Raw genomic sequence first — 16,151 nt, 5'->3', positions numbered from 1 at the left:
ATCCTGCTGGAGATCCAGTGAACTTAGATGACAAAAGGAAACTGGATGCAGAGTATGACATTCTCAACTTTTGGAATTTTCCAGAAGGCCTTAGACTTAAGGTCCGTGTTGGATCATTTTCCTCACGTGCTCCACATGGTCAACAATTGTCTATATCTGAGGAGTTGATAGAGTGGGCCACAGGAACTACAGAGGTATGTTAATCCTGGTCACAATGGACCTCACTAACTATAGATGGAGTACAGAACTGCAGGATCTGTGACTCAATTTCACTCAGAAAATGGCAGAATTCAGCAACACTCCTAATTAAAGAATTTTTACTGATTCACCTTCAGCTGAATGGAAAACCACATCAATTTAATCATGATACTCACTGTTCATATACATTTATGACTCAGTAAACATGGCTTTTATGTATTCAGTATAAGGTCTACAGGGTCTCACTACATAGATCAGGTTCATAGTGATTCTCCTGTTTTCAGCCTCCGAAGAGCTGGGATTACTGGCTCGCACCACCACTCCCAGTCTCAGTCACCATCTCAGCACACCTTGGGAGTAGGGCCGGCAAACTATGGCAGGATTGAACCCTGGCTACTGTGTTCTGCTTGAGCTGAAGCTTTAGTCCTCTATCTGGTTGGCCCTCATATGACTTTTTTTAGTACTGGATATATGCATATGAGAAATTAATTTCTAGCACTGTAATTATCAAAAATTATGGAAGAGTTTGAGAAATTACCCAAACACATTGATTTTCAGACTCCCCACTCTGTGTGCAGTGAGAGCTGTAATCTGGGATTTCGAAAGTCCTTTCAGGAGGGAAAGTTGGCCTGCTGTTTTGATTGCACCCTGTGCCCAGAAAATGAGATTGCCAATGACACAGGTGAGTGGGTGCTTGTGGACAAATTCTCTTTCACGCTCCACCATCCCTCTGAGAAATGAATAAATATCTTGAAGAAAAGGGCAATAATAAAAAACTTTCTATATTCAGTTAATAATTTTATTTTTATATTCAATGATTAACAGCCTTCAAGTATTCACTCTGTCTCTGCAAATACACATTTGTTTAAGAATTTCTTTCCTTTTTCATACTGTTCTGTCCCATTCCGTTGCATTCTGTCCCTTCTCTCCTCTCCTCTCCTCTCCTCTCCTCTCCTCTCCTCTCCTCTGCTCTCCTCTCCTCTCTTCACTTTGTCTCCCTCCTCTCCCTCCTTCCTCTCTTTCTGTCCCTCTCTTTGTGTGCATGCCTTTGTGCTCGCCTGCATGTTTGTGTGTTTGCGCGTGCAATAGGGTGAGTTGTGCATAAGAAAAATCCTGAGGTTGGACAGATGACAACTGGCATTTCACACTAGGTATGGAGGAATGTGTGAAGTGCCCGGATCACCAGTATGCTGATCTTCATCGCAAACACTGCCTCCAAAAATCGGTGACGTTTCTGGCTTATGAAGATGCATTGGGGAAGGCTCTGGCTGGCACAGCCCTGAGCTTCACCACTCTCACAGCGATTGTTCTTGGGCTCTTTGTGAAGCATCGCGACACTCCGATCGTCAAGGCCAATAACCGCAGTCTCAGTTACATCTTGCTCCTCTCTCTGTCCTGCTGCTTCCTCTGCTCCTTGCTCTTCATTGGCCAGCCCAGCACAGCCACCTGTGTCCTGCAGCAGACCACATTTGGAATTGTGTTTACCGTGGCAGTTTCCACGGTCTTGGCCAAAACCATTACTGTGGTGCTGGCCTTTAAGGTCACTGGCCCAGCCAGGAGGATGAGGCAGTTGCTGGTGTCAGGGGCCCCTAACTGCATCATCCCCATCTGCTCCCTGATCCAACTCACTCTCTGTGGAGTCTGGATGGGAACAAGTCCACCGTTCATCGACACAGATGCGTTCTCTGAACATGGCTTCATCATCATTGTGTGCAACAAGGGCTCCCTCACCGCCTTCTACTGTGTCCTGGGGTACCTGGGCTTGCTGGCCCTGGTGAGCTTCAGCGTGGCTTTCCTGGCCAGGAACCTGCCCGACACGTTCAATGAAGCCAAGTTCCTGACCTTCAGCATGCTGGTGTTCTGTAGCGTGTGGGTCACCTTCCTGCCCGTGTACCACAGCACCAAGGGGAAGGTCATGGTGGTCATGGAGGTCTTCTCCATCTTGGCTTCTAGTGCAGGGCTGCTGGGCTGCATATTTGCCCCTAAGTGTTACATTATTTTACTTCAAAATGATAGATATTCTTTGCAAGGGATCAAAGGGAGAACACATTGTCAAAGAAAGTAGCCTTAACTTACATATATATTTTTCTCAAGTATAGAGAAATAATATTAGAGAAATCTGTACCTTTTTCTGACTGATACTGAGTTAAAATGTATTTACTTCAGTAAATAAATAGCTCATTGCCCTAAGAATGATACAGTTTTACCTTGTGAAATCATTTTAAATAATCATCTTTTTTAAAAAAAATGTATTTTAGTTTAGTGCATGGTGATAGACTTGGGCCAAGTTTGATTTTTTTGGCATGTAGAGAACCAGTTTTTCCAGCACCATTTGTTAAAGAGGCTATCTTTCTTCCAGTGAGTATTTTTTAGCTCCTTTGTCAAAGATAAGTTGGCTGAGTGTGTTGGTAGGGGCTTCAGCATCTTCTAATCTATTCCATTGATCCTCACATCTGTTTTGTTGCCAGTACCATTCTGATTTTATCAGAGTAGCCTTGTAGTATAATTTCCAGTCAGGAATTGTAATGCCTCCGGCCTTGTCTTTATTGCCTAGGATTGCCTTTGCTATTCTATGTCCTTTCTGGTTCCAGATAAATTATAGGAATGATTTCTCTAGGTCTGGGAGGCATGTCGGTGGTAGTCTGATCAGGATTGCATTAAATCTGTAGAGGAATGCTGGGAGTATGGCCATCTTCACAATGTTGTTTCTTCCTATCCAGGAGCATGGAATATCTTTCCATTTTCTGAAATCCTCTACCATCTCTTTTATCAGAGTACTGTAAGTTTGCTTGAAAAGTTCTTTCACTTCTTTCATTAGATTAATTTCAAGGTATTAATTTTCCTCGGTGCTATTGTAAATGGTATTGTTTCTATAACTTCCCTCCCAGTGTGTTTGTTGTCTTTGTAGAGGAATGACATTGACTTTTGGGTATTAACTTTATAACTTGCTATGCTACTGAATTTCTGTATTAATTCTAGTAGCTTCTTGGTGGAGTTTTTTTGGTCTTCCAAGTAAACTTCTTTACCTATTATTACTTTTATCTCTTTCTCTTGTCTCATGGCTATAGCTAATAATTCCAGAGCTACATTGAATAGTAGTGGTGATAGAGGACATCCTCGTAATGTACCATATCTAAGAGTAAATTATTTCAGATTTTCCCCTTTTAGGAATATGTTAACCGTTGGGTTTTCATAAATGGCTTTTACCAGATTGAAGTGAGTCCATCTGTTCCAATTTTCTGTAGGACTTTGAACATGAATGGGTGTTAGACTTTGTCAAATGCCTTTTCTACTTCAACTGAGATGATCATGTGGTTTTTAGTTTTCGCTCTATTAATAGAGTGTATTGCATTTATAGATGTTTGAATATTGAACCATCCTTGCATCCCTGGGATGGATCTTACCTGCTCATGGTGTATGATCTTCTTGATGATTTGCTGTATTCTATTTGCTAGGACTTTATTGAGTATTTTGGCATCTATTTTCATGAGAGAGATTGGCCTGTAGTTCTCTTTCTTAGTTGCGTCTTTTCCTGGTTTTGGTTTGAGTATGATACTTGTCTTGAGGAATGATTTTGGGAGGAATGCTACCTTTTCAATTTCATGGAAGAGTTTGAGTCGTATAGGGACTACATCTTCTGTAAATGTCTTGTAGAATTCAGCTGTAAACCCAGGTGGACCTGGACATTTCTTTGTTGATAGGTTTTTAATTACATGTCGTATTTCATTGGCTGTTATTGGGTATTGAGAGTGGTTATATCTTTTTGATTCAGTTATGGCAATTTTTACCTTTCTAGGAATCTTTCCATTTCCTCTGTGTCTTCAATTCTGTGAGAGTAAAGATTCTCAAAGTAGCTATTGATAATCTTCTGAATTTCCACTGGGTCTGTGGTAATTACACCCTTCCATTCCTTATTGCTTGTATTTGAATTTTTTCTTTCCTCTGTTTGATGAGGTTAGCTAGGGGCTTATCAATTTTATTTAATCTTTCAAAGAACCAGCTTTTTGCTTTTTTAATTCTTTGAATTGTTTTCTTTGTGTGAATTGAATTAATTTCTGCTCTAATCTTTTTGATTTCTTCCCATCTTTGGGCTCTGGGTTGCATTTGCTCTTCCTTTTTTAGTTTTTGAAGGAGCTGCATTACGATATTAATTTGTTCTCATTCTGTTTTCTTGATGTGTGCGTTCACAGGTATGAGTTTCCCTCTGAGAACTGCTTTCATTGTGTCCCATAAATTCCGATAAGTTGTGCTTGAATTTTCATTGAATTGTAGGTATTGTTGGATTTCATGTTTAATTTCATCTGTGACTCATTGGTTGCCTAGTAGGGTGTCATTTATTTTCCATGTATTTAAGATTTTTTTCTGGTTTCTTTTGTCATTTATTTTCAGTTTCATTGCACTTTGGTCAGATAATGTGCATGGGATAATTTTGGTTTTCTTACATATACTTACGCATGACCTATGGACCAGCATGTGGTCATTTTAGAAAATGACCCATGTGCAGCTGTGAAAAATGTGTATTCAGCTGTGTTTGGGCGGAACACTCTGTATATGTCCACCAAGTCCATTTGTTTCCAACTCTGGTTCAGTTCTCTTATTTCTTTGCTAAGGTTTTATCTGGTTGACCTATCTTTTTGGCATAAGGGTGTGTTAAGGTCTCCTGTGAAAATTGTCATATTGGATATTAGTTTTTTCATGCCCATTAAGATTTGCTTTATATAGTTGGGTGCATACATATTTATGAGTGTTACCTCTTCCTCTTGAATTTTTCCCCTAACCAGTATATAGTGGCTTTCTTTATTTCTCTTGATCATTGTTGGTTTGAAGTTGAGACTGTCTGAGAATAGAATTGCTACCCCAGCTATTTTCTGAGGTGCTGGGGCATGTAGTATTGTGTTCCATCCTTTGACTTTCAGCCTATGAATGTCTTTATGAGTTAAATGTGTTTCTTGAATACAGCATATATTTGAACTCTGTTTCCTAATCCACTGTGCCAGTCTATTTCTCTTAATTGGTGAATTGAGTCCATTCACATTGATAGTTACAATAGAGATGTATTGACTTGAGATTGTCATGTTATTTACCTGTTGTCATTTACTCCTTTTTCTCCTGTGTTGCCCTATTTAGTTGGTTGCTTCTGCTCTCATTCATCGAGCTCTGATCATTGTGGTCCCTCTCTAGAATATCTTTCAGTAGCCTCTGCAGGGTTGGCTTTTTGATTATGAAATTCTTTAGCTGTTCTTTTTCATGAAAGTATTTGAGTTCTCCATCAAACTTGAAAGAAAGTTTTGCCGGGTATAGTAGTCTGGGCTGGAATTTGTTTTCATAGAGGACTTGGAGTAATCTGCTTCATGCTCTTCTTGCCTTCATGGTTTGTGAAGAGAAGTCGGCTGTAATTCTGATAGGTTTTCCTTTGAATGTGATCTGCTTCATTTCTCTAGTGGCTTGCAATATATTATTGTTGTGCTGAATTTCTGTGATCTTCACTATTATATGTCTCAGTGTTTTTCATTGGATTGAGGTTACTTGGTGTTCTGTATGCTTCAGTTACCTGAATGACAGATCGTTTCCTCATATTTGGGATGTTTTCTGCTATTACCTATGCCTACGTTTTTTAATGTCATTTGTATTGACTCCTTCTTTCTCACTGATGCCTTTTAGTCTCACATTGTTCATCTTTGCATCATTTTGCATTTTATGGATTATTCTTTCCTGCATCCTGGTTGTTTTTAAGAGATCCTTTCTTACCTTGTCCCTAGCTGCACCAGCATCTTCAAGATCTGAAACTCTGTCTTTTCTTTCACTTAAACGGTTTTCAAGCTTGTGATTGAGATTTTAATTTCCTCTATATCTCTTTGACTCTGCTTCGTGCCATCTATTTGTTTCCTCTATTGCTCATTCAAGGAATCCATCATTTTTATAATCTCCTCTATTTTTTTTATCAATTTCTTCTTTAGAAACAGTTATAAATTCTTTTACTGCCGTGTTTTTTTCAAATTGGGTTTCCTCTCTATGTTTCTGTAGTTGATTCTTTACTTCAGATGCTATGAGTTCTGAGAATTCTTTTATTACTGCAGAATGTAATTCCGTTCTGAGTTCCTCTATAACTTTCTGCTGTTGTTTATTTTGTATCAATGCTATTAATTCATACATTTGAGCTGAGCTAGTAAAACTAAATTCAACTCTGAGATCCTCTATGATTTTGTGCTGTTGCTTATTTACTCTTGCCACTATTAATTCATACGTTTGAGGTGAGCTAGTGTCCTCTGCCATTGTTCTGGATGGGCACTGGGTTTCCTCCATATTTTTCTGCATTTGATTCTTTACTACAGATGTTATTAATTGAGGGATTTCTCTTTTTATTTCCAATCTGAGTTCCTCTATACCTTTCAGCAGCTCTTTCTTTGTTTCAGAAGCCTTTGATTAATTGCTTTCAGTTGTGTGGTTCCAAATTTGTTCTGTGTTAGTGTCCTCTGCACTTGTTAACGGTGGGCTTGTGTTCTGAGATTGCATTTTGTTCCTTCTGATCATTTTGTGAAGCCCGGTCTTCTGACCTTTGTTGTATATCTTTGTTGCAGTTATAACCTTAGCATGTAACAGAAGTTCAGTTGCAGATGTACAAAGTTTGGATTTATCCAGCTGTGCCTGGCTTTTGTCTGGCTGCTGTGCTCATCTCCTTCCTGCTGCTGCCTTTAAGGGTGAACCTGTTGTGCCCCTCTGGCAAGATGTTCTGCTCCTGGACTAGCTGGTTGGCTCTGCCCCCTACACTGTCTGCAGGGATTGCAGCTGAAGGGTTTCACCCAGGCCTGCATGTCAGGCCTAAGCTGAGTCTGAAGGTGACAATGTGGTGTAGGGGAGAGGGGCATCTCTCCCACACATTCACTGGGCCTGGCCTAGGATTGAGTCTCGGTGTTCCTGGAACGCGGCAGAAATTCCTACTTTAGCATTCGGGGTGGGGGATGTGTTGTGGAGTGTTGGGGCCGTCCCAAGGGAGTGGAAGAGTTTCTCACTCATGCTGCGCCTGGGCTGGGACCAGTAGGTCCTGCTGGTGCAGGGTAGCCTGAAGCTATCCCACACATTCACTGGGCCTGTGCTAGGATTTGGTCTGGGGGTTCCTGGAAAGCAGCAGAAATTCCTACTCAGAGGGTGGGGTGGGGGTGATGCTGCAGAGTGTTGGTTGGCATCCCAAGTGGGTGGAAGAGTGTCTCACCCACGCTGCACCTGTGCTGTTTCCACTAGTTTCCACTGGTGCAGGGTAGCCGGAAGCTCTCCCACACACTCACCGGGTCGGGGCGAGGAATTCTCTGTATGTTTTGTGACACATTCATTCATCGATGACCTCCTCCATTATGCCAGGTGAATCCTCATCAGGAGCCATGCACCTTTGTGCAGTTCAATGTGCATAAATTACTCAGGAACACTCCTGTCAGCCATCACTGAGGCTGTGATGTATGTTATTTATTTTGTCATATAGTGCTTATTTTGTACAGGGTCTTGCTATGCGGATCAGACTACTAGTGGTCATCCTGTCTCAGCTTCCCCAGCTCTGGAATTACAGGTGTGTAGCACCATGCTCAGTTGTGGTGGCTGGTATAGTGTCCAGGGCCTGTAGGGCATGTGGTACTGGCGATCGAACTTGGACCCTTGTGCTTCCCAGGCGGGCCCTTAGACCACTGAACTATCTCCCCAGCCCCTGAAGACAATTTTTGATACAATCTCTCTTCATTGCTCCTATCCTTTATTATTTCCACCAACAACAAAAACTCAATTTTTCACTACTGATAATTGAACCCAGGGTCTTTGTACCGAACTACGGCTGCAGCCCATTTTTATTTTGTGATGGGGTCTCCCTAAGTTACTAAGATGCCTGGGTTAGGTTCCAATTTTTGAGCGACTTTCCTCAGCTTTCAGGGTGCTGGGATTACAGGCATGCACCATATCCAGCTAGGACTTCATATTTTAAAAATATTATTCGAAAAGTATTATTTTATATTCTTCTGTTGTTTTTGTTACCGTGCTTGGTGAATTACCACAGATCAAGGCCAGCTTTTTGCGTTTGCAGGCAGGTGCTTGGACTGTTGAGCTTCCTCCTTAGCCCCTAGCTTTTCTTATATTATTAAATTTTCCCATGGTCCTCTTTATAGGATTCACAGGACACACTACACGCGAGGTCTCGGGCGGGTGGGATGAGCAAATTTCCTGCAGCTTCCGAGCATCTGTGTCCTCAGATCAGGAGCTGCGTCCCACTGGAGGCGGTGTATGCAAACAGGCACACATCACAGATATGGAAGCTCCTGCAGGAAGTCAGCTGCATTGGGTAGAGTCTCTTGGTGTTTAGTTGAAGTGACATTTCTTCAGATATTAGCCTGCACATTCCTTTAGAGCCTATTTCTCAACTTGGTTTCAACAAAAACAGGCAGAAAGCAATCCTGTCATCGGGGTCTGGTCTGGAATTTCCCTTTTCTCCTCTGTGGCTGTGACTGCCACCTAGCACACTGCTGGGACCCCAGGCTAAGTGTGTGCGTGCAGATGTGTGTGGTACTCCCACGTCCTGAAGAAATGACGACTTCTGTTGGGTGAATTATGAATTCACATTTGCTTCTTGCCAGCCTGTGTTGGGACATTTCTTCAGTTAGATGGTTCCTGTAGATCATAAAGTGAAAAAGGCTTTATGAGAAATCTGACGGCATAATTCGCAAGCATTCCTGTTTCTGCAATGTTTATAGCAGAGAGAAGTTCATAACATGATTTCACCCTAAGGCCATAGAGGGCTGTGTTGTTAAAATTGTTAAAAGTGGTTGCATGCTCTCAACTCCATCAACTAGAAAACTCAATACTGTGATCTATTCTTTTCTTCCTACCTTTCTGAATAGACTGATCTACTGGTCAATTTATTTATGCTGTCTACATCCTCAAAAGACATATCCAAATAGCAATAACAACAGAAGAATATAAACAGAAGTGTTACTCAAATAAATTTTGGAGAATATCAAGTTCTAGCTGTGGTATATGTTAAAGCTATGGAGTCATCCTTTGGCATCATTCTCCAACACTGAAACTTGGAGACATCATGTTGTGAGAGAGCACACAGAGTGGTGTCAGGCTGTGACCTTCAGGACATGAACAAGACTGACCATGGGGCTCCTGCTCTACTTAGTTCAGTGAAATGCAGGGAGGAGAAATGCCCAGATTTCTAGGGACATAAGCAACTTACAAATAAAATCATGAATTTCTGACATAAATGGGACGTATAAAATGATTGTTAAGCCTTTGTAGCAGAGAAGTACCCTTGCAGAATGGTAATATAATATGAAAAATGTTACCCATAGAGATTTTCACTATATATGTATAGACATTATTATAATGTCTAAAATGTAAATTTTTGTCAGAGTACATATTATGCTACATTTTATTTTTTATTTTAAAGTGAAAAATGAAAGTAACAATACAAGAGAGTTCCAGAAGGGTTAGTAGGACAGCTCCTATAATTAATAAATTGTGTATTGTTGTCTTCCTAGTAGTTATTCAGAGTGAAAAATACAGGCATGAGTCTACTGTAGGTAACTATAAGAGAAGATGTCAGATTAAACATTGTCATCTAAACTTTATTTATTGCTACAGATAAGGTGCTGAGGGATCAGCAGCCAGGCAGCAGGGCACAGCTGGCCCTCTCCACCTTGATGAGCCTACCAAGAAAAAGCCTTGGGACAAGCAGCCAGGGCGCCCAGCATTCCACTTGCATGGGACTCAGCTAGAAAGGGCACAGTGCACACAGCAGCCAGACCCAAGCCAGGTCTGGGCAGACAAGTTTAAGTTCAGTAGATCTAGGCCAGTAAGCTGAGGCTAATTTCGAGCCCAGCACAGCCCAGACTGAGGCCCAGACCTACAGGAGCATCCTCGCAGCACAAGGGTGGCAGCAGGTAACTGAGGTGAATGGGTCTGCCTGGAAGTCTCCAGGCACATCAAGGGCAGGTTCCCAGACAGAACTCAGGGGAACTAATTTTAATACAAATTCTCAATTGAGTATCTGCTTAGCTATGTGGTCATAATGTTTGCTCTTATGGTTTAAAATACAAACAAATTAGATATAAAAGTGTGTCAGCTGCTAAATCTCACCAGCCAATATTAGTGTTGCTAATTGTAGTACTGTAAATATGAAACTATAACTGCCTTAACCACATGCTCTCCTTGGGTATTAATATTAGGAGGTCATTGAGTAATAACCTCAACAAAGCCATACACTAAAGGATGGAGGTCAGTGCCAAATGGCATCCAATATATTTCAATCAATAGAGAAGGCAAAATATTGGGAAACACACGAATCATGAATCTCTAGCACAGAACAAATATGTAAAAAGAAAATAAAAGGCTATTTACGGAGAGGCTCTAACTGCAATGATTATGCTATCTAGTATAAAACTTTCACAAAAATGTATCACAGAAACCAAAATAAAAAGTTCTCTCTGAAATATAAAATGACAAAAAGAAGAGTGAAATTCAATCTCAGGCCATGAACGCAAGCAGAACAAAACCAGGAGACATCAACATAAAACAAATTGGAAGACACACACCAGAAATTTCTGAAATAATACCAGCTGAAGTAAAGAAGCAACTGCAGAATGGTATAATGGAAATCAGATCAAAAATAATCTCACAGGTAGAAAAAGACATGATAACTATAATGAAAGTATTACTAAGTATTTTTTTAAAGATTCAACCATTTTGTTTAAATTTAATGAGGTTTGAAGATGTTTTGTGCCAGAAATTTCATTATAAAGACAATGAAATTTTTGTCCATGAAGTCCTCTCCATAATTGAGTGTCTGTCATTCTGTATTCTAGGACTGTGACCATCTACTGATATGGCTCAATTAGTGGTCATAAGTCTATGCTCAGATCATGCTCTGGCCTCTCTGCTCAGTATTTCTTTACTCTTCTTTCATTTTTTCTCTTTTCATTTATGTATTTCGTACAGGGTCTCACTGTGCAGCTTGGACTCGTAGTGATTCTCTTGTTTCCAGCCTCACCAGTCCTGGGATCACAGGCATGCACCACCACTTCCAGACTCGATCGCCAGCTGAGCACACCCTTGAGACAGGGCCGGAAGGCATGCAGGACTGGGGAATCTAGCCTTGGTGCCTGCGCTTGCCAAAGCAGGTGTTTAGTCCACTGATCCATCTCACCAGCCCAGTGTTTCTTTCCTTAGATCTGGAGTTCTTCATTGGCCCTGAGTTCTTGGTTTGGGGTTCATCTTGCTTCTGTTTCTTTTCTTTTTTTCATATTTTTATTGATAAACAAATAGCAATGAGACAGTTTCAAATCAAATCGCTAGGACAGTTTCTATAATTAACACACTGCATACATTCTTCTTAGTGGTTAATTGTTGTAGAAGATGTGGACTTTAGATCCTATTTACAAACACCATTAGAACAAATCATACTATTCATTAAGAGAGTGTAACTATATATCTATTCTAACTAATTTGAATACACAGATACAAAATAGACATTCATCTGTATACTCCTTTTATGCTAAGTTCCGTTATTTGAATATTACAGGTGTGTAAACTCAGCAAAATATTCTAAAAGAGTCCAATAGCCCATAATAGCATTGGTTCTTCTGTTTAACTGGCAATGTCAGAAATTGTTGATCTGAGTCCCCCACAGCTCAACATAACAGCATGGCTTTACTTCCTATATTTCATCTTCATACTTTTCTACTGGATGGTTAAGACCAAGGTAAAGCAGGACCTATGCAACAAGAGTTGTAGCTTTTGGGTCTGAGAAGGTCAGTGAAATCCCCTCAGGATTTATCCTGAGGTCCTGTACCTCAAATTGTAGAACTTTTGTCAGTGTCAGCCATGTGGATGAGTCATGGCCATTTCTTGGCCAGTGTGCTCTCTGTGAAAGCCTGAGAGATTGTTTTCTCTCCATGTGACTCTCCTTAGGCACACTCTACATCATCGGTCACTTTCCTCTTTGGCCCCATAATCTTCTTGATCAGAAAATTTGGGACACTACCGAGTTACATGACGTTACAGTACAAGTTCTCATATGTCCTGAGTCTTAATTGACTTTAGAAGGTTAGGGCCAAAATGTTGGCTTTCCTTGTAGCCCTCCTTTTTCTCTAATTTTGGTCTGCAAACTTAGGTTGTTAATCATCCAGAAGACAAGCCTATTGCCATTATCAAACAACTTAGGCTATTAAGCTTAACCTCACCATCTCTCTGCACATCAGGCATCCTAGGCATAATAAGGAACAGGTATTTTTCATCAAGTATTGATATGTTGAACTTTAAATAAAAAATATGGAATGCTTTACACATTTGCATGTCATGCTTGCGCAGGGGCCATGGTAATCTTCACTGTATCATTTCAATTTTAGTATATGTGCTGCCAAAGCGAGCACAGTATTACTAATTATTTCCAAACAAGACACTGTTAAAAAAATTGAGAATAGAAATAGCATAAAAATCTTGAATGAGCAATTTAGGAAAGAAATAGAATGCATGAAACTGATTCAGAGATATACAAGAAATTAAAAACTCCATTAAAAGTTGACAAAACTGTTCGAATGAAAGTGAAGATAGATGATCAAAACTTTAAAACTCCATCATAGGTCATGAAAAGATAAAGGAAGATCTCTTACAAACACCTAGGATCCAGGAAATAACAATTCAATATCTGCAAGATGATGCAAAGATGAACAACATAAGACTAATAGGCATCAATGAGAAAGAAGGAGAAAACACAAATGAATATATATATATATATATATATATATATATATATATATATATCAGTAGAAGTAATACCAGAAAACTTCCAAATATGAGGAAACAAACTGACATTCAGGTAACTGAGGAATACAGAACTCCAAATAATGTCAACCCAATTAAAACTGCACCAACACATATAATATTCAAAATCCCAGAAATTCTTCACAAGAACCACATACTGAAAGCCTCTAGGAAAGAGAAACAGATCACATTTAAAGGAAAATCCATCAGAATAACAGCAGATTTCTCACAAACCATCAAGTTAAGAAGAGCATGGAGTGAAGCAATTCAAGTTGTACAAGCAAACATTTCCAACTCCGATTGATATAACTGCAAAACTGCCTTTCAGGTTTAATGGAGTAGTGAAATATTTTTATGACATGGAAAAAATAAAGAAATTCATGGCAACCAAACCAACCCTACACTGAATAATTAAAGATATTGCAGAAAAGGATCAAAATGCAAACAATTGCAAGAGTGGCAATGGAAAGAACCCACCAGACATAGCAAGCTTTAAATACAGGAGAAAAGTAGGGGACTAAGAAAACAAAAATAACATAACAAACATAAGTCAATAAATATCAATTATAACCACCAATGTAAATAGACTCAATTCATCAATTAAAAGAAATAGACTGGTAGGGTGGATTAAGAAACAAAATTCAACACTATGTTCTACAGAAGAATCACGTTTAACAAGAAAAGAAATTCATAGGTTCAAAGTTAGGGGATGGAAAAAAATACTGCATGCTACACGATCTCAGAAAAATACAGTGGTAGCTATTCTGTTTTTAGACAATCTGAACTTCAAACAAAGAATGATCAAATGAGATAAATAAAGTCACTACATACTGCTTCTGGGAAAAATTCATGGGGAAGACAAACAGTCATAGATATGCATGCACCAGTTATGGGAGCATATAAGACAAATATATGTATAAGACATATAAGACAAAGTGTATTTATTTTTATATTTATTTGTTTATTTTGTATTTTAGGGAGGGGTTGACAGGGTGTTCAGTGTCTTACTACTAGACCGGACTACTAGTTATCCGCTTGCTTACACCCCCCCAAGAGCGGAGATTACAGACGTGCGACCCCATGCCTAGTCTCAGAGGCCATCACAGTGTGCTCCAGAGGCGGGGCTGGCACTGACAGGTCAGGGGATGGAACTAGCTTTGCTCCAGCTGTACACCGCTGAGCTATTTGACTGGCCCAAAAGTTGAGAAAGATTTTTTTTTTGACTTGCTCAGGCTGCCTTAAGGGCGGGTCTGCTAAGGCAGGTGGAGTTGAGGATCAAATGGCAGTATCTAGTTCCTGATTGCGTTTGCATGTGCAGGCACTTAAACAACTCCGCTAGCCAGCAGCAAGACAAATTTTAAAGGACATGAGCAATCTAATAATCAAGGGAGAAGCAATGTCAACGGCTGGAATAGAGGCAGCAGCCGGATTAGCAGCTGAGGCGGTAGGAAGTGATGGTGCAGATGGACGCTGACCTTGTGGAGGCCTTGCAGGAATTTGGACCTATCAGTTATGTGGTGTTGATGCCCAAGAAGAGACAGGCACGCGGAGAATTCGAATTTGTGTTGGGGGCTTGCAATGCAGTGAACTACGCAGCTGACAACTAGATCTACATTGCTGGTCATACAGCTTTGGCCAGTTACTCTAGCAGCCAGAGGATTTCCTGCCCTGGGTACTCTGATGATTCCCGGAGTGTCAGCAGTCTGCTTCTGTGTTCTTTTTTTTTTTTTTTGCGGAACTGGAGATTGAACTCAGACCCTTGCACTTGCTAGTGAAGCGCTTATTCCACTGAGCCATCTCCCCAGCCCCAACAGTCTGCTTCTCTTTACCATCCTGAGCCTCATCTACTCCATAACCACAGATGTTCTTTACACTGTCTGCAATCCTTGTGGCCCTGTCCAGAGAATTGTTACTTTCTGTAAGAAAGGAGTCTAGACCATGGTGAAAATTGACTCTGCAAAATGCCCAGTGAGTCAGAGCTTCACTCACTGGGGTTGACATTTATTCTGGGTGTTGCACTCTGAAAATCGAATATGCGAAGCCTATACACTTGAATGTGTTCAAGAACGATCAAGATACTTGGGACTACAGAAATCCCAACCTCAGTGGACAAGGTGACCCTGGCAGTAACCCTGACCAACACCAGAGGCCGCCCCCTCTCCTGGGAGATCATGCCGCAGAAGATGGAGGGCACCAAATTGGTGAAGCAATGGCCATGACTCGTCCACAGGGCTGACACTGACAAAGGATCTATAAGCTGCAGTACAGGGCTTCAGGTAAATCCTGAGGGGATTTGACTGACCTTGTCAGATATGAAAGTTGCATTTCTTGTTATATAGGTCTTGCTGTATCTTGATCTTAACCATCCAGCAGAAAAGTATAAAAATGAGGTATAAAAAGTAAAGCCATATTAGTATGCTGAGCTGTAAAAGGCTGAAGTGAACCACTGCTGACATTGCCAGTCCTACAGATAATGCACTACTATTATGGACTACTGGACTATATTGGAATATTTTCACACATGTACAATATTTAAATGACAACGGAATACCCATCTCTGACAAAACTAAACAAAAAAGGGGATGCAAATGAATGACCATTTTGTATCTGTACGTTCAAAATAGGATAGATATACAGCTACTTTCTCTTCACTCAATGAAAAGAAAGATTCGTACTAATATTGTTTGTGGACAGGATATTATGTCTGCATCTTGTACTATGAATAACCACTAAGAAGACAACAATAAAAGAATGCAACACTGCCCATTTAATAAAGTGGAAAGAAAAGATAAAAAGGAAAGAATATGGAGGGCTCCATGGTGGGTACCACAGCCATTATCATGAAGAGGGCTATGCCCCCCCACTATGAATGGAGAAAGATGAACCTACCTGTGTGTGGGGGGGTCATCATTGGGCCCCAAGCTGCTACTGCCCCCAGTATGGGCATGCCACCTCCTCCCCCAGCACCCACGTGTGGCCCCTACTCAGACAGTCCTATGATCATGGTCTGCGGTTTGGATCAATCTAAGATGAACTATGATTGAGTCTTCAATGTCTTCTGCTTATATTGCAATGTGGAGAAGGTGAAGTTCATGCAAAGCAAGCCGGGGGCTGCGAAGGTGGTGATGACTGATGGTTATGCTCTGGACCTGGCT

The 16,151-nt window shown here is 40.6% G+C and overlaps 1 non-coding gene and 1 pseudogene across 1 annotated transcript; one reads left to right on the top strand and one right to left on the bottom strand.

Moving 5' to 3' along the window:
* LOC101575181 overlaps positions 1-16,148 on the top strand; it is an 85,996-nt pseudogene extending 69,848 nt beyond the window's left edge.
* Positions 12,499-12,605, bottom strand: LOC111814623. Its single transcript, XR_002819561.1, has one exon. It is a non-coding gene; the product is annotated as a U6 spliceosomal RNA (small nuclear RNA).
* Positions 16,149-16,151: the final 3 nt, after the last annotated feature.

The sequence above is a fragment of the Octodon degus genome, unplaced genomic scaffold, assembly GCF_000260255.1.
Source record: "Octodon degus isolate 3935 unplaced genomic scaffold, OctDeg1.0 scaffold00379, whole genome shotgun sequence".
In the NCBI taxonomy this organism is placed as follows: domain Eukaryota; kingdom Metazoa; phylum Chordata; class Mammalia; order Rodentia; family Octodontidae; genus Octodon; species Octodon degus.
The sequence above is the reverse complement of the archived record's forward strand: the minus strand, read 5'-3'. Positions and strand labels throughout refer to the sequence as shown.